Source organism: Agrilus planipennis, unplaced genomic scaffold, assembly GCF_000699045.2.
Source record: "Agrilus planipennis isolate EAB-ADULT unplaced genomic scaffold, Apla_2.0 scaffold121, whole genome shotgun sequence".
Lineage (NCBI taxonomy): Eukaryota > Metazoa > Arthropoda > Insecta > Coleoptera > Buprestidae > Agrilus > Agrilus planipennis.
Window position 1 is genome coordinate 678,769 of NW_020439072.1, and position 20,441 is coordinate 699,209.

The window sequence follows — 20,441 nt, forward strand, 5'->3', positions numbered from 1 at the left end:
AGTGAATGTGAAAACTAACTATAAAACAAAAGCAATAGGTTAATTTTTTCTTTTTGATAAGTTATGTTTCTACATTATTTTCTAGTACGCTACTGTCCTATCTGTATTAATACTATAATTTACGCCTACTGAAAGCCTATTTGTGTATCGGTTCCAAGTGACTTACCCAAATAGTTCATAAATGGGCAAGTACCTGCGCGACTGCTCGTCAGCTTCCTTCGTCCTATCTGTACAAGAAATGAGCAAAATTGGTATAACAAAATCTAACGAACGAGACCAAGACTAAAATAAACACCGAATATGCAAGACCAAGACCAAATATGCAGGACTAAACGAAAAATTATTCCCTCCGGTGGATTTATAAGTTAAACTATTTAAAGCAACTTTAATAATATCTTTTTCTTGGAAAAAAACATTTTTAGTATTTGAAACTTTCAGTTTTCTTAGTTGATTTTAACAATAAATATAAAAAATAAAAATTTTATCACTGTTTGAAAAAGAGGAATCTACAGAAATGTGTTGGAGGTAGGGTAAGTCCTCAAGTATTCATAATTCTCACAATAATCAACACTATTTTCTCTAAAGTTCCTGACAATCTCGCATTTAAGGCAGTTATTGTGCTGGTAAACGTAAAGATGGATTATTAAAAAGCCCATCAAATAAAAAGAATTTACAATCGGGCTGCTCTCTAAAAAGTGATCATGGTCACCCTAGGCAAAAGTTTTCAGTCACTCTCCAGTCTCTCAGAGTCTTTCAGTGTCTCTGAGAGCGTCTCTCACAGTCTTTCACAGTCTCTCACTTATTGCCTAGGTGTTTTCATGGATCTGTCACAGTCTCTGTATGAGAGACTCGAACGATAAAATTGTTAATTCAGAGATTCGAGTCTCTCACAGAGAGACTGAATGAATAAAACTGAAAAATTGAGAGACTCGAGTCTCTCGTAGAAAGACTGGGATCTCTGAAATATGTTGAACTTTTAACCATGTCTATCGAGACACCACTTATTGAGAGATTCGAGTCTCTCGTTCAAAGATTCGAGTCTCTCGTTTAGAGACTGGATACGAAATGAGGATCTGTCTATGAGTGACTCGAGTCTCGCTAAACAGCTTTTTTGACAGTCTCTCGACAGTCTCTCTCAGCGACACCAGAGAGACTCGATGTCTCATATCATGGGCATATGATAAAATTCTACAAAACACATGTACAGATACCAATTTGTATCACATTCAGTAAATGATTTGTTTTAACAGCAAATAGAATTTTGTTAAGTGTTCTCCACGGCGTAATTTTTTAAAGTAGCTCATCGTTCTAGTTCAACTAACTTGTATAAAAGCTTACAAATCGGTATTTTCAGAAGACATACACAGATATATTCTCGTACTGTACAATTCCAGCTTTTTCTTTCTGTTAAGATTAATTTTGCAGCTAGCAGAACAAATCCGCGCCGGCAAAAGCCAAACTGAGACACTTCTAAGAAAAGGAACGTTTTAGAACAAATGCGTTTGTGTTTTATCTGTTAGACGGAAACAATTTTGTTTATTAGTCAGAGGCGAGGATCTCCTATTTGTAAGTGTCACGTAAATGATTACTTCGTGCCGTACCATGATGCGTAGGTATTATTTTAAGAATTATCTGCTAGCCGGGGGCCAAGGGTGGCTCGTGACTCGAATTCAACGAATAAATACAAAAATACATATAAGTATTTTATTGTTTTACGTATTTCGATTTCTTTTTGAATAATGTTACGTGATGAATGTTTAATTACATATACCTGAGCTGATTTTCTTTAAAAATTTGGACACCCCTCTTACGACATTTGGTTGGATTTTGCTCGATCCCTCCCCCCTTTTTGTTTTACGTATTTATATTTTGTTTATTTTTAAAAAATATAGGACCCAGTCTCCTTTAACAAAAAAGGAGTCACTTTTATACTCGCAAACGGTTAACTCAAATTCAAAATGTTTGAAGCACGGTCCTGTATGACTGCGAAATGTGGACGATGGGCCCGATGGAAGAAAAGGTAACAAGCGTTCGAAATGTGGTTTTACCGGCGAATGATGAGGATACCGTGGGTAGAGAAGGTTAGAAATGAAGAGGTATTAGAAAGATTTGGAGAACATAGAACTCTATGGAAGTCAATAAGAAATAGGCGTAATACGTTGGTAGGAACCCCTTTCAAGCATGAAGGTCTAGTCAGGGACATATTAGAGGCAGAAACAGGAGTTAGGAGGGATAGAGGTAGACCTAGATTAGATTACTCTTCGCAAATAGTTAAGAATGTGGGCTGTTCTAGTTTTATGGAAATGCGAAGTTTAGCTCAGGATAGGAAAGAGTGGAGGTACGTGTCCAACCAGCCTTAAGACTGATGACCTTATGATGATGAACTAGTGGTGCATTTCCAAACAGTCTTAGAATTGACGATCTTATGATGATGAACGTGAGGTGTATTTCCAACCAGTCTTATAATGGACGACCTTATGATGATGAAGTGGAGGTGCGTTTCCAATCAGTCTTGGAATTGATGACCTTATGATGAAGTAGAGGTGCGTTTCCAAGCAGTCTTAGAATTCACGACCTTATGATGATGATCTAGAGGTGCGCTTCCAACTAGTCTTAGGACTGATAACCTTATGACAGACTTCCACAGCTCGTAATCACTGTCTATATTCGATTATTTTATTTGCTTTCGTGATAGTATGATGTTGGAAAAAACCAGTTTATAAGAACTTCAAGATGTTTTTTAATTTACAATATGTGATATGATAAATAAAATTGTGATAACTATAGGCATTCTGCTTTTTAAGCTATAAAAATCAAGTTTTGAGTTATTTCTAGAGACTGAATGAATAAAACTGAAAAATTGAGAGTCTAGTCTCTCGTAGAAATACTGGGTTTTCTAAAATATGTTGAACTTGTTTATCGATACATCACTTATTGAGATATTCGAGTCTCTCGTTCAGAGACCGGATACGAAATGAGGATTTCTCTATGAGCGACTCGAGTCTCTCGTTCAGAGACTGAATACGAAATGAGGAACTCTCTATGAGCGACTCGAGTCTCTCGTTCAGAGACGCTAAACAGTTTTTTTGACAGTTTCTCTACAGTTTCTCTCAGCGGCACCAGAAAGATTCGATGAGAGACGGAGACTCGAGTCTCGCTTTTAGAGGCTCTGAGAGAAAAAAATATGGGCCTCTTCTTTTCATGTTTTAAAAATAGGTTTCATTTTCATATTGGCACTGTTAGAATATTGACCAAGTAAGAAATTTATTAGAAATTCTATGAAAAAGACATGTACAGAAACCAACTTATATCATATTCAGTAAATGATTTGTTTTAATTGGAATTGATGACCTTATGATGAAGTAGAGGTGCGTTTCCAAGCAGTCTTAGAATTCACGACCTTATGATGATGATCTAGAGGTGCGCTTCCAACTAGTCTTAGGACTGATAACCTTATGACGGACTTCCATAGCTCGTAATCACTGTCTATATTCGATTATTTTATTTGCTTTCGTGATAGTATGATGTTGGAAAAAACTAGTTTATAAGAACTTCAAGATGTTTTTTAATTTACAATATGTGGTATGATAAATAAAATTGTGATAACTATAGGCATTCTGCTTTTTAAGCTATAAAAATCAAATTTTGAGTTATTTCTACTAAATATTCTATCTGTGTATCCAAAGGTTATATCAGAATTAATGTACAAAGCAAGATTTCTTGTCTTGTTTATTAACTTTATGTCTTTAATCACTTAATGAGACAAAAGGTATTTAGAACACAATTTCCACCTAAAAGCATTCCTATCTTGTATTAGATATCCTGACGCCATTCCTGGCATCCGATATCCTGGTCCATTTCACCAGTATCCGAATTCAAATTCTAAATTATTTGTTAACATCGTTTTTCATGAGCTCTTCTTTTTCTTCCTGATTTTATCTTTTGTCTAAAGCGATATTTCAAATTAACTAACGGTATACGTGATAATTAGGACGAGTTAGTAGAAACTAGTGTCGAGCTATTTTTCACGATTATTTCTGAATGGCCCTTTTTCTTGTCCAAACGAGAGTCGTGGACGATGACGTGACAACCGAGCGAGCGCAGGTCATTCCCGTTTAAAACAAAATCCATCGATGTCAGAAAAAGGTTGACGTCCAAACATGCATTGATCTGACACGGAATTCATATATTTTCATCATGGCTAGTGGTATAATTGGACGGAACGCTCTTGTCCGCATGTCCTAAAGTTGGAGTGTACCACTTGAACGGCCGTCCGAAATATTATTACATCCCCCTTTTTCAACGAACGATCTTTTCCCTTTTCCCGTTCAAGATCGCGCATGATTGCGCATGTTGGACGCCAGACGGCGCGGCGTACATGCGCCGCGCGCGATCTGTTTTTGCACGTGCAACGCGCTTCGTTTGCTATAGTTTATTGACTGTGAGAGAAAGATGGAAACAACGAGCGCGGCATAAAGGCACGTACCGCATTCTGACTTTCTTGGACCGGAAAATGGGGAAAACCAAGTGACGTTTTACACGATGTTTTCGTACATTTCCTTACCTAACCTACATCACTATACAATAATATTCATAGGTATCCCATAGTAATATATACTCTTATAGAAAAGGTTCTTATGTATATACTAACTTTTCCCGGCGGCTTTGTTCGCGAAACAAAAATAATATTTCTTCTCCATAAAACCTTTTAACTCTCAGTTTATCCCTATAAGGTTTTAATTTTATGCAATGTCGCCATGAGGAACGAATGGCAGAGAGATAGAGACAAAAAAACGTGCCTAAAGTCAGCAGCTACAGATATATTACGTTTTAAACAAAACGAAAGTAGGAAACCCTGGATAACAAAAGAGATTGTAGGATTAAAAGAAGAAAAGCGGAACTACAAAAACAGGACAGACGAAGAAGGGCAAAAAGGATATAAGGCTACAAAGTGTAGGGCAGCTAAGGAGCAGTGGATTGATATGAGGTGTAAAGAAGTAGAAGAAGAAATTTGAAGTAAGTAAAACCCGTTGAGGCTTATAATATAATTTAAAGGTATTTTAGAGATGTAGGCTACAGTAGTAATAATATAAGAAACAAGGCAGGGGTCATTTTGATAGAAAATGAGGAAAAGGCAGATAGGAGTTAGGAGATATATTAGAGAAGGAAGATAGTGTGGCGATAGGTGAGCTAGGTGATTCCATAATGAGAGAAGAGGTCGATGTAACATTAAAAAACTTAAAGCGCCAGGTGTAGATGAGATACAGGGGGAAATTCAAAAACATGCAGGACAGGAAGTTAGAGATCGTATGTTTAATCTAGTTAGTCACATTTAAGAGACGGAGAAAGTCCCAGAGGATTATAAACGGAACGTAGTAGTAACATTACCTAAAAAGAGGGGCGCGGACAGGTGCGAAACATTTAGAACAATTAGCTTGTCTTCTCATGCGTCAACAATTTTAACTAAAATTGTACAGAGGAGGATGGAAAAAAGGGCGGAAGAACTATTAGGGGAAGATCAATTTGGGTTTAGAAGAAAGAAAGAAGAACGCGGGAGGCCATTCTAGCTTTACGGGTAATAACAATAGAGAAAACGATAGAAAAAGGAAAGAGTGCGTACTTAGGATTTGTAGATTTAGAAAAAGATTTTGATAATGTTGACAATGAACGTGGTTGTAACCATACTTAAAAAGAGAGGCGTGGATAGGTGCCAGACATTTAAAACAATTAGCTTAACTTTTAGCAAAACAACCCACTGTATGTGTGTTCGATGGCTTTTAACCAAAATTTTGTGTTACGTGAGGCTCTGTACCTTTTATTAGATTTAGATTTTGATTTTCAAATCCAAAATTTTGCGTGTGCAGTACAACACGTTATTTTTTTTATTAAAATTAAAAAAATCTAGCATGTTATTCGTGATGATTCGAAACATATGTACAATTATTCTTAATTCGTTCCTTAATGATTATGAGGCAATTTCTTTTTGAAGGTTACATTTTATTATCAAAAAAGTAAACGATTAAATTCCGGAAACTGACTCTAAAATAATGGAAAATGAGTGAATTTATTTTACAGCAGGAGCTGCAAAAAACTTGTCCTAGTTGGCAATGTAACAAAACGTACTATCTGCACTGCCTTTGGGGATTTCCCTTCGCATTGATAAGCTGGAGCATTAGCCATGTCAGATGAGTGTTCTTCTTGTTGTATTTATTCATTTCAACGTCTTGTTTAACTTCAGTCGAAATTTACCACCGATCTTAGCTGCGAATAGCAATTACTCTTCTTATCTGATTTTAATGATCATTTTTTATGACCTAGCCTTTCCTTTTTAAGATATTACGGATTTCTCATTTATGAGTTAAATAGAGACAATACCATTGTGGCAAAGCGATCTGTTTATCCGTTGGTCATAAGCTGCTAATTCATAATGGAGAAAATTTTTACTGCTTTCTCACGCTTCTTGTTGCTATATTACTATGATCCTGAGGTTTATCTTGACAACAGGATGGCTTAATGTAAATCTCGTATGTGCAAAAGGGACAGACTAACTGAATTATAATTAAAAAAATCATAAAGTGTACAGTGTCGGAAAAGGTAAGAAATGTAGAGGTATTGGAAAGAATAGGAGAACAGAGGACTCTATGGAAGTCAATAAAAAATAGGCGAGATAGGTTGGTAGGACACCTTCTCAGGCATGAAAGTCTAGTCAGAGACATATTAGAGGCAGAAACAGGAGTTAGGAGGGGTAGAGTTAGACCTAGATTAGATTACTCTTCGCAAATAGTTAAGGATGTGGGCTGTTCTAGTTTTAGGGAAATGCGAAGTTTAGCTCAGGATAGGAAAGAGTGGAGGTACGTGTCCAACCAGTCTTAGGACTGATGACCTTATGATGATGATGACAGTGTCGAAATGTATAGAAAATGCACGCCATTTCTCCCAATTAATAAAAAACACAAGAAATTGTGGGCTGCAGTAATAAGACGTTCAAAATTAGTCAAATCGTAACCATATTTAAGGTTATGTGGGCACCATTTTACAGAAAATGAATATTTTTTTAAGTTTATATCAAATTAAACTTATGGAGTACTACTGCTTAAGTCTTTATAAAATTCATCAAGTGTTATAATCATAACTTCATCTTGTTATGATTGTGGGGAATGCAATCTACCAAGGAAGTAAAAATTTCTGTCCTCTGCGTCTAATATATACAAAATATCCGTAATTCTCTCATAAAACAATAGAAAAAGTACATAAACATTTACAGTATTATTACTGTAACTTTAACAGAAAATCATTCAAAAATTACACATATGGAGGTGGTTTTACAAGGTCTACCTAGCTATCAGTACATGACGTGAATCTCCTTTTCAATTCTGGCATAAGCTGATCTTATTTCCATGTGCAATACACTGCACAGGAAGAAAAGTACTAGGAGGATTCCTTATTAATAATAAATTGCTTAACCGGCTTAACCTCAAACGAAATTTAAGAGTAAATAGACTATACCTATAATCTTCCCCATTGAAATAAGGTGATTTTTCAAGTTAACGTCTCTGTTGCCGTTTCTCTAGAATTTTTACCATTATACCATCTTCATAAGTCGTAGTATAAAGCGACCAAAACTATGACAATAGCTAGTTTTCTTATCGATAATGATTTCTATAAATTACTTCAATAAATATATAAAACATTATCTTTATTGACATATTTTCTACGGTATCTAAGTGAATACTCGGTTTTTGTACGATTCGATCCCTATTTGACTTCTTTTATGGGAAACCAGTGGCGTAGCGTAAATTTCTGCCACCTGGGGCGTAACCTAAATCGCCGCCCTTCCTATTTTCTTTGTTAATTCTTTATGATATAGGAACGGGGGATCTGGTTGGTGATTATGTTAGTATTATTATTTATTTTCATGATTTTTCTAAGAACTTTGCTTCCTTTTGCTGACGTAGGGGGGGGGGTTAATATTAACAAAATCGCTTGTGTGCAAAAGAAATTTTGTGCATTTTTCTAAGTATAAGATTTGTAAAAACAACAAAATAATTAATTTTAATTCAAAATGTGTTAATTTACCATACTTAATAGTAACAAACGTAAAATTAACCATGTGCATTTGTTAAGGTCACATAATTTAATTCATTTACATACATAATTCAGAATAGCAGTGGAGAATTGTAGAAGATATTTTATTATTGCCAGGAGAGCATGTGTATTCTTTCCATACAATCCTTTGCAATGTTTTAAAAGTTTCAATAATCCCGCATCATTTTGCTGATGACGTGAAATTTAATATTTTTGAGTGCTAGATGTAAATAAAATATAAAAAAGTCCACCAGACGATTCGTGTTTCTGTTTTTTGGTATGTTTTTCTACGATTGTTATGACGTCAGCCTTTGTAACCGTAGGTACACTAGTCTATCATAAAGTGAACCGTTAGGATTTGATCATTTGACTTTCAGCTTTTGCTATATCGACTATGAAAAAATGCCGTTTTTACATTTAAATGGAGAATAAAATAAAGGCGGTACATCAGTCAATATATTTACATTCACGATCCACACTTCTACTCTGATTTTATAAGTCAATTTTTCATGTAGAAACACAATTTTAACATTTAGGATTCTCGAATGTACTCAAAGTCCAAATGTTTTGAGACAATATAAAAACTATAAAAGGTTTAAAGAAATTATATTATATATATAATTTTTACAGAATTAATAAATGTATTGAGCCAATATGTACGACGATTTTTCTTGTCCATTAACAATGAACGTTACTGTACCTACAGATATTAAGATAGAAAACTTGACGTTAAGCAAATTTACCCTTTGACTGAACCGTTTTATTCGCAGTTAATAATTCTCAAGGTTCATATAAAATGAAGGAAAAACTGCAGACAAAGGAATACTCTAGTAATTGCACGTTCAACTAAAAAGTATCGCGCTCGAGCCAAGCCGCCTCGGTAAAGCAACTGAACCCGGGCCCTTTCAAACGTGCAAACTCTGTGCAAGAGACACGGGTAAATTTAATTACACTCGCCGTCTTTGATTTTCTTAATTACAACGCCTTTTAATTTCGATAAGAAGGTTTACTTGAAACTAGTTTTTAATAATACACGCGACAGGGAAGCCCCGCGAGAGGGGCTGCATCTACTACTTTGTTCTACGTAAACCCCAAAGCAAGAAAAATAGACCGTCGATCAGAAAGAATATGTAGAGGCATGCGGGAACAAGGAAGTAGAGAATGGTCAGTAATCAGTAGCACAGGGCAATATACAGTACAATTTAGGGTATATTACTTGAAACAAGGTTTTTCTAATACGGGAGACAGGGAAGCCCCGCAAAACGGACTGCATCTAACATAAACCCCAAAGTAAGAAAAATAGACCGTCGATCAGAAAGAATATGTAGAGGCATGCGGGAACAGATTCAGCTTTTGTTCTTACTCCTTCGTTCTTAGTCTTACTCAAATGTCTCTAGTATTCGTCTTGGTTTTGGTCCTACTAATATAGTTTCAGTCTTGTCCTTAGTCTTGCGTGTTATGTCTTGATTTTACTCATTTAATCTGATACTTTCGTTTTTTTCTATTTAGCGACACAATAATTTTCTTAAATTTTTTGTCATACATGCGAGCTTATAACGACTTTTGAAGAAAATGGTGTCGAAAGTTGTAAGTTATGAAAACTCTAGAATTCACTCTTCTTCTTATGCATAAATTGACTTTTGGCTAACAAAATACTGCAAGGTACCTCATCATCATCATCATCATAATGTAAGAGGAAAAAAAATACCGATCTATATTTCAACCATGTATTACCCAGTCTTGCACATTCGGACTTGGTTTTAGTCTTGGTCTTGTTTGTTTGACCTTGGTTTTAGTCTTGACCTTGTTCGTTCAGTCTTCGTTTTAGTCTTGATCTTGCTCGTTCGGTCTTAGTCTTGATCTTGGTCTTGCTAGTATAAAGACAGTCTTCGTCTTGGTCTTCCGAAAATGCAAGACTGTAAGACTAAGACCAGCTTTTCTCATCTCTAATTGGCAATCATATAAATAGCGGAAATAACGAAATTGTAAGAAGCACGTCAGAGACGAGTAAATTAGGGTGGTGAAACTGGTGACCATATTTATTGGCCATAATAGCTACTAGTTCCATACTACCTTCTTCGTTTTTAAAGTGTGGATATATTTATGGCTACGACAGTGCTAACACCATGGAACGATGAAATGGCGGCGTCGTTTTGTTTTAATTAAATGTTCTTCTTTCATTAACCACGGTTCTACGGACAAAAGTTTCAAAAGTTCGTAATTACCAACATAGACTAGTTAGGCGACGAAACGCGCCGCGACGCTACGCGAAACGTCGCGGTGCGGCAAGGCGCAGTCGATAGAAAAATAAAAGCAGCGCGTACGAGCGTCCGTTGCCGCCCTCGTAGTCGTCCAACTCTGTAAAGTTTTAAATTGACAAACAAAAGAAAAAGTTAAATATGAATGACGGGATGTCCCCTAGGAGAAAAGAAAAAAAAATTGTTTCGTAAGTTTAAAACGTTGCAAGTCGCAACGTGATTTAACGAGAATATTGCTCGAATAAGAAACCGTTAACGAACTGATTGGCTTTGTCCGGCACGTATTTTGTTGAAAACGTTTTATTCTTTAGGTTCCAAATTGGACTATAATTTTATCTATCTTCTCAATCTAATTTGGTGAAAATGGGAAAATTATTAGATTAAACATTTATTAAAATGGGACAAGATGTTAAATATACTTAAAAATGTAGGGATGAGTTACAAAGATAGAAGAGTGATACTTAGCTTATGTAAAGAGCAACGGGAAGTTATAGAGCTGAGTCTGAAACGTTGAGAAGTAAATATAAAGAAGGAAGCCAGACAGACATGCACACTGTCACTGCTACTTTTAACTTCATTAAATATAGTACAAATGTAGGGATAGATATAGAAGGGCAAAAGATGGCTATGCTTAGATTTGCAGATGATATAGCATTATTAGCATTTAGCAAAGAGGAGTTATACATAGCTTTAAATAAAATGAATGCGGTACTTACAAAACAATAACATTGGTAATCAATGCACGAAAAAGTAGAGAAAGAGCGAATATAAAGATAGGAGACGAAAAATTAGAAGAAGTGGCCGATTATATGTATCTAGGAAATCAGATAAGTCAGGACGGAAGGAATATAAAGCAAAGGATAGCGCAGGGTCGAGTCGCCTTCAATAAAAAGAAGTCATTTCTATGCTTGAGAACGATTAATTTAGAAATTCGAAACATACTGATAAAGGTGTATGTTTGGAGGGCGACGCTGTACGGATGCGAAAGATGGACAGTGGGCGCGACGGGAAAGAAAAGGTTAGAGGCCTTCGAAATGTGGTGTTACAGGCGAATGATGAGGATACCGTGGATAGAGAAGGTTAGAAATGAAGGCGTATTAGAAAGAATAAGAAGACAGAGGACTATTGAAGTCAATAAAAAATGGCGAGATAGGCTGGTAGGACACCTTCTCAGGCACAAGGGTCTAGTCAGAGACATATTAGAGGCAGAAACAAGAACAACTAGATTAGATTACTGTTCACAAATAGTTAACGATATGGGATGTTCAAGTTTTAGAGAAATACGAAGATTAGATCAGGATAGGAATGAGTGGAGATGCGTGTTCAACTACCTTATGATGATGATAACTTTTGATCAACAAATTTTGTAAAAAGCTGATAAACATCTAATATGTGATGTTGCTGCTGAAGCTGTAGAATTTGTGGTTTTATTTAGTAACTCAGTTATACAAAATAGATGTATTTGGTTCTGACTCTTTCTTATATTGTTGAAACATTTTCACATTTATTTAGTTTGAAGTTGGCTGATTAGTAGGGAAAGTAGTTGTTGTATTAACTGTTGTTAACAAATATAAATTACCCAAAGTAGATTTATTTTTGGGAAATTAAGAAAATAATGATTCATTTACATTCTAAAGAAAAATCGACTGTGAAAAACTCTTTCACAGTTTTCTTCGTTTAATTTATTTGCAAAAGAGTAATATACAGTTTCTTTACTATTATAAAATTATGTAACTTCCCCAAAAGTTATCTTTATTATAAGAACTCCAAGAAAGAATATGTGTTTGGTCGTTGCGTCAACTTCAGCTCTTTTCAAAACTACATCATCAATTCTACTTCTAAGCGAACTTTTACAAAAGCTGTGAATCTCTTACTCATCGAAATTTATGGCAAATAAGGGAAAAGAAAACGAGGGTAGCTCGTGCAAGACCTTTAGAACCTGTTAGATTAGCACATCCATGCATGACCTTTAAAATCATATAATTTAATTTCACATTTCCGTTAAAAGTTGTAGAAAAACGGCTTACGATGCGTGAAATGCCATACAAGCCTTGCAATCGTTATTTATAAGAACAGGGTAGCCGATAGTACAAGCTGGAGCTAACACGGTTAAAACGGTTAAATAAAAGATAAAGGGGTTGACTACACCTACTTTTATATCCAAGATGCAACTGTTCAATCAGAAGAAGAAACTGAGGTCAGCAATTACGCACGAAAATACATAATAATAATGTAATGTGTGTAGGTACATACGTTTGTAATGGAAATCGGCGCAACTATCTTCTGTAATGGTTCGCCATTCTAAAATAAGCTGACTGTAAGAACGTCTGATAAGATTAAAAGAGGGAACTGAACCTAATGTTTTATTATTATTTAATCGAAATTTGCCTAAATGTATATATGTATACATAATACATACGTATGTTACCGGAAATGTATGAAAGTCCGAGGTTATTCAGGAAATGTATAGAATATTGTTTCAATGATTTTTTAATACACACATATCCTGGGAAATGTATACTTTTCCTAGGAATTGTATGAAGTTCCGATATTGTACTAGGAAATGTATAAAAGTAATGCTGTCTGTGAATAAAATACTCTAACATATCAGCTCGCCTCCGGCGGGCAAGAGCGTTAGATAAATTCCAATCTGTCATAAATCTATCTAACTAAACAATGACATCACCAATGCATATGAATTTTTAGTATTGTAGCGAGTACGAGCGTGTTTGTGTGCGATCGGGCATACGTGTGTGTGAGCGGCTTATCGATTCGCCGACTAGCCGCGGGCGGCTTTCTTCATGTGCGCCGTATCTGTAAACGTGTGTGTCGTACCTGCGTTCCGGAAAAGCAATTAAACAGTTCGAAGAAACTTTTCCGGGCGGCTCGAGAAAGTTCCAGAAAGGACACAAAAGAGTATATAAAGGAAGAAACGATCGCCGAGAGTAGAGAAATAAATTGACCGTTACAGAAGTGAATCAAGAAATAAATTGACAGCGCAGTGAATAGTGATTTAGTAACAGCACTGTAAATAAGTAAAGTAATTTATCACCTAAGTTAGTTATAATTTAATAGTGTTTTTAAGTTCAATAATAATTAGTGTAAATAAATAAAAGGTTTTTGTCGTTGTGAGTCTTAAAAGTTTAATTTGTTAAACCCACGAACATTACAGTATGTTGTATATTGTGAATATGCTGATCACTTTGATATACATATATTTTGTGCGGAAATGATAATGAAGCATAGTTATGGAACAATAATACGGCAGGCTGCTTGGAGATGTATATGCATTGGTGACGTCATTGTTTGGTTAGGTATATTTATGACAGATTGGAGTTTATCTAACGCCCTTTCCCGCCAGAGGCTGGCTGATATGTTAGAATATTTTATTCACAGAAAGCATTAGTTTTATACATTTCCTAGTACAATATCGGAATTTAATACAATTCCTAGGAAATGTATACATTTTCCAGGATATGTGTGTATTACAAAATCTTTAATACAATATTTTATACATTTCCTAGGAATTGTATATAGTTCGTAGATTTTGATACATTTTCGGTAACATATACATATATATCGATAATAACAGGTAAGATATTCCATATTAATTCTGACAGGCGGGGTTGTTAGGTCTGCTTATTGCTCAGTAGATCTATCAATTCGAACTATGACCTTTTAGTCATTAATGTGGCTAGCGTATTAGTGGACAGAAATCGACGAGAAAAATATTAAATTTACCTAGTAAAGTATTTGTTTAAAATACCCTTTATAGGCAAACTCATCACTTTAACGTAACTTACATTTAGTGAAAATACATTTTCCATTTATCAGGAGATATAAACGAAAAATATTATATTTCCCTTCGGCCATTGTGCTTTTTCACGCCTTTCTCGTACCGGAATGTTTCCGGCGCGATGAAATATGCCCTTTATTAGTGACATGAGCGAATTTCGAGTTTTACCCAACCCCCCAGGAATCGCATCCCTCAAGAATTGCTAATTAAACCCTTCATCACCTGTGCTTCCTGGAATACGCTGCTGCTGACAGTGTAACGGCAAACAGAAAACTACCCCCCGCATCGCCCCGAACACGGCGGTTTGCGGCCAAGATGAATTTTCACTAATAAATATTCAAGAAAAGTTTTCCCTCGTATAGAACTGTCAGACTGTTCCTCAAATATACATTGATGGTTCCATCCAGGTTTAAATAAAAAATAGTTTATCGATGGGTAAGATTTATAAATATGTTTAAAATGTAGTAATATATTTTATACAAAATGTAAACTATACATCAAAGTAAATGGTGTGTGTGTGTGTATGTGTGTGTGTGTGTGTGTGTGTGTGTGTGTGTGTGTGTGAGTGTGTCGTGTGTGTGAGAGAGTGTGTGTTATCTCATGATAATCGGTTGAGTATTCGTTACGGCGTGAATTGCAATTAACAAACAAACAATGTCACATTCGCATTTATACAATTCGTTACGATTAGAATAATGGGAAATTTTGACAAACATTCTCTTGGAGTTTTAAAATCGCAATGAATTAAAAGGTCAATATTTCAATCCATGTGGTCACAATTTTAATCCCTTTTGTTAGTATGTAAATAAACTTTCAGTCAAGATAATTATCATAGTGTGGACACTAAAAATGTTAACTAAACTAATCTGTTTTAGTTTTTCTTTTCTCTTAAACAAGTTGTAACAATAGGGTTGATTTGATTTGATTTGATTTTATTTGAATACATACGAAATTATCCTATGTTTGAATATTCATAAACATTGAACAATCAAGTATTCAATAAATCAAATATTAATATTGAACATTATCTGAATATTATAATGACTAAGACAAGAATTATTGGTATGCCACCAAAAACAAAGGTTAAAATGAAAAACGCAAAATACAAAAAGAGACTATAAAATAGACAAACTAGTCACCTCCAAAAATATTGAATTCATTATTTAGTTATTTTTTTAAAAATATTTTTTATGTACATTATTTCTATTTCTCTTTTAGTAATCAGGAATATGGGTTTAGATATATATATTTACAGCGGTTTACACAGTATCGTTGAGTAACGTTTGAATAGTTTTATATGTACCTATTATATAAGCAATTCATTAACAGAAATTACATGCATCATATGGTAAGCACTTCGCTTGCAATATTACCAATTTTTGTTATATTCAGCATTAGTAAATAACTTCCATTCGTAATATCGTTATTTGAATGAAATACTACGAGTTTATTTATCTAAAAGCCTACCCAAAATTTATCAAAAAGGGTCGCACTGCATATCAGATAAAACGAGCTTAGCGAAAGTTTTATTTAATTAAAACGGACCATGATTTCATTGTAATATATTAACCACTGTTATTAAAACTTTTAGACGGCATTAGCTATGTCCTGTGTTGTTCAAAGTTCATATGTATAAACTGGTTAATACTAGAACTAACCTAACGGTTCGTATTCACATGATCGACTTTTTTTATTTTTGTCCTTCTTTTTATTGACGAACTTATGCGAACTCGGACAACTTTATTCGGTTAAAGATTTTCCTGTTAACATTCAACTGTTAACGGAACGGTTAATTTAGAAATTCGAAAAATGTTGTTAAAGGTGCATGTTTGGAACACGGCGCTGTACGGGTGAGAAACATGGACAGTGGCCGCTGCGGAAAAGAAAAGGTTAGAAGCGTTCGAAATGTGGTTTTACAGGCGAATGATGAGGATATCGTGGATATAGGTTAGAAATGAAGAGATATTAGGAAGAATAGGAGAACAGAGAACTCTATGGAAGTCAATAAGAAATAGGCGAGATAGGTTAGTAGGACAACTTCTCAGAGACATATTAGAGGCACAAACGGGAGTAGAGATAGACCTAGATTAGATTACTGTTCGCAAATGGTTAAGGATATGGGTTGTTCTAGTTTTAGGGAAATGCGAAGATTAGCTCAGGATAGTAAGTAGTGAAGGTGCGTGTCCAACCAATCTTAGGACTGACAACCGTATGATGATGATGATTCAACTGTTGTGAGGAAATATTTAGTGATATGATTCGAAAATCTTACGAAATTTTAACTCTTAAGAATTAATTTTAGATAGGACAATCTCTTGTCTCGAAACTAAAATCAGAAAGGATGTCTCAATTCTCGGAACTGGCATGTTAAAAATTTATTGAAAGAATTGGATATTGTTGAAATAAAATTAATGTTTGAATCTTTGGGGATTGGACGGATGAGAAAAATCTAAAATATCAATCAATCTCAAAACTTCTAATTCTGAGATAATTTTGAGCTCGGATTTCAATATAATAAAAGTGATCTTTCATTGAACACCTTTAAAGTTCTAAATGCCTAAAGGTCAAAACCTTTTCTATTGCAATTTCGCTATGACCATAACCAAGACTACAAGGCCAATTTTGCTCATAACTAAAGGCAAACGTACCCGGAATTGAACCGGTATCCTTCCAAATACTGCCCAAAAGCAATGGTCTAAACCAGGCATGTGAAAAAATAGTCGATTTTCTTATTAATCGATTATTTTTTTCTTGTAATCGATTTTTAATAATCGATTTTTGATAAATCGATTATATAAATTACACTTTTCTTTATTTATTTATTATAGTATTTGTAGCACTAATTTGTTTAGTTTATTTATGTTGAAAGTTTAAAGCGACATTAGTTTTGTTTTTTAGTTTTAAAACCAGAAGGTTATCGTTTTGGATATTTTTGATACCATTATAGAGCATTTCTATTCTGATAAATTAATAATATTAATATTAAACTTTTAGTTTTATTATTAAAAAGGTATCATGCAATTTTTCGAACAGAGAAAATTGAATTTTCCACAAAAATCGATTTATATTAAAAAGGAAAAAATCTACTACTAATAATAATTTTTTTTTCTCAATGTCACATCCCTGGTCTAAACCTCTAGGCCATTCGCTCGATAATGGTATTGTTGTGATTTTATTGACATCATTTGAAGATGAATTCTTCTGGTTGAGATTATTTCTTAACAGCAAAAAAGTTCTGGAAATGCCTCGTGTGAACTAGGATGAAATTTTAAACTTGCATATGTCAGTTCCCAATGTACGTGACCTTAAATATATTGGTATTTTCTATCTTTTATCTACTTTCTATTTTCTTCCGAAGATTTCGTTTTACTAGCGACCCTGTAGCTATATATATATACATATTATGTATTGAATACTTATTGGCTGTGAACTTATTAATTAAATACACATAGATACATATATCCACATCGCCGCTTATATGCATACGTACTTAGGTTTATGTATAATAACGTCGTAAATACCATTAGCAGCCTTGTCGAGGGCTTGTAGAAGTTCTGCTCATCAGACTAAATCAAAGACAAATGACACAGTCAATAGAATGCAATTAGTTAAGCAAATTAAACAGAAACGCCTGATGCGATGCCATTTCGAAGTGCAATGGAAAGCGCGGAAATGTCACGTAGGAGCACGATCTTAAACACCCGAGGAAATACAACTTCAAACAGTTCCGTTATTTTAAGCTTAAATCGTCGTTCAAATAACGAAACCATGGGTCGTTTCTAGGCTCGCCACTTTTTAGTAAGCTGCAACAGTCCTGCTACGATCTAGGACGTTATTAACAATGGAAACACATTGGTTAACCCATTAATCGAGCTACTGTGTCTTCAATTTCGTTAGAAGATATGAGATAGTGTTAGGCAAATGTGTTAGCTGCTCTGAAAGGAATACTGATTGACGCTGATCATATTAAAATGATTCTTCATATCGATAGGTCTAGAATATTAAAACTATTTCATTAGCAGGTACAATAATTAAACCAAGAGGTCTTACCGTAAATACCACAACAGAACACTTATTTCGTTCAATAACATTTTGAATATCTTTAAATTAGAAACTAGTACATAATTATTATACTGATTAATTCGTAAACTACTGAGGGGTTGCGTAATCGCAAGATCAAGAAAAGACTAATAAAATCTTAGTTCTGCCCTTGGTCTAGCAATTTTTATCTTGCCATTGGTCTTGATCTTTCGAAATCTATTCTTGGTTTTGTAAAACCTATCGTAATAGTTCAGAAAATTTAAGACTTGAACCGGTATCTATATCTAACGTGTTCTCAACCTTGCAATTTTAAATATATCCTTATCATTGCAAAATTTTGACTTCTTTGGTTGTCATTATCCTTCAAGGAGAAAATGAGCATAAAATTGTTATCTCTTTTACTTTTAATTGATCAAATTAGTTAATTTTGAAACGTCTCGTACGTCTCACAATAAATTTAGAGCTTTTGGGACATCCATTGCCAATTTAGATGAGATTTTTGCAAAAAACTAGCTAATAGTAAGTCTTGGTCTTGGCCATGGCCTTGACCTTGTCCTTGTCCTTGTCCTTGGTATTGACCTTTGTCTTGGGTTTTGGTCTTGGCCTTGGTCTAGACATTGACCTTGGTCTTGCTAATTTGGTAATGGTTTTGATCATGCGAGCATAGCTAACCCCTGTTCTTAATCTTGATCTTGCCGAATATGTAAGGCAGTACAAAACTGCAAGACTACATGTTTTATTTAATAGACAATATCTAGTGTATTTGTTTTTTGTTAGTTATATGCTTAGTAAATAAGTACCTACAAACAGCGCTATGTAGAACAGTAGTGCAATGGTGGTAGAAAATGTAAGGCACCATCCCTTTTTGTCCTGAGTGGCTCTCTATCTATCTATTCAGACTCATGCATGTACACAAGATTTACGCAAAGCTGATGTCCCTTCTACATCGAAGGGAAAACAATAAGAATTATAGAAAATACCACAAATGGCGCGGTAAACGCCATCTGTAGTACGATGCTACATTTTAGGATTACGTATGCTCCAACAAGGTCCATTTAAATATATGGATATCTACTTGCTGAAACGAATCCCGGCGTAGCTAACCTCAACGTGATAGGCACGTTACCATAATCGAATAAAATAATTCGAAGTGGTCTGTATTCTGTCGAAACTGCCAGACGCGGATCGCGATTTCGATCTTTTCGGATCTCATCAGCACGTCGCAGACAGCTCCGACAGAACACAGACCAACTTTTACCTGCTGTCTTAACAGTGCGTTTTAGAAAATACTACGCCGGGATTCGTTTTCAGTAAGTAGATATCCACACAAGTGGACCTTGTTGGAGCATACGTAATCCTAAAATGTAGCATCGTACTGCAGATGGCGTTTACCGCGCCATTTGTGGTATTTTCTAAAAGGCACTGTTAAGACAGCAGGTAAAAGTCGGTCTGTGTTCTGTCGGAGCTGTCAGAAGATCGAAATCGCGATCCGCGTCTGGCAGTTTCGACACAATACAGACCACTTCGAATTATTTTAATAAGAATTATCATAATTCAATTATTACTATACATATTACACAAAATAATGTTTTATAACAGAAAATATAAAAATATGCTGCGCTACGATACCGTAAAATGCTGTTATTTTCGTGGAGAACCAAATAAAAAAAATTTTCCTAAAAACTACCCTACTGATTAACCATACTGTGGGTGAGTTCCACGCTCGAGAGGTAGTGTGATGCGATCGCTCCATTTCTCTGAGGAAAACAAATAGCCCAAGTGCTTTCTTCTTCCCTTCATTCTTGTTTATCTATGAGGAGGGAGCTCGGAATTGTACAACAAAGTAATGAGTTTGTTGCGCCAAAGTTTCCCACTCAAGAGCATTTTCAGGCGGAACAAACAGTCTTTATTAAAAACGAAAGTTTATGTATTACCAACTGTTCGAGGAAACGCAGCTTAGTTTTATTTGAGAAACTCGTTTCGTACAATGTATACTTTTCAACTGCTTTTATTCATTCATTAGTGGGCTTGGAAATGTTGTTTCCATTTTCGCGCATAGAAGTAAATGTTTATTCGGTGTAGCCGACATAGGACAGTGGTGGCGGACTATCTGTATTTACATAAAAATACTACCCACCGAAAGTTTTATTGTTAATATAACAACAATTTTTTAAATAAATGTAACAACAATTTTCTGAATATACAGAAAATTATGAGTACTGTCAGCTCAGGGCGAAATAGTATTACGTAAATGAAAGTTA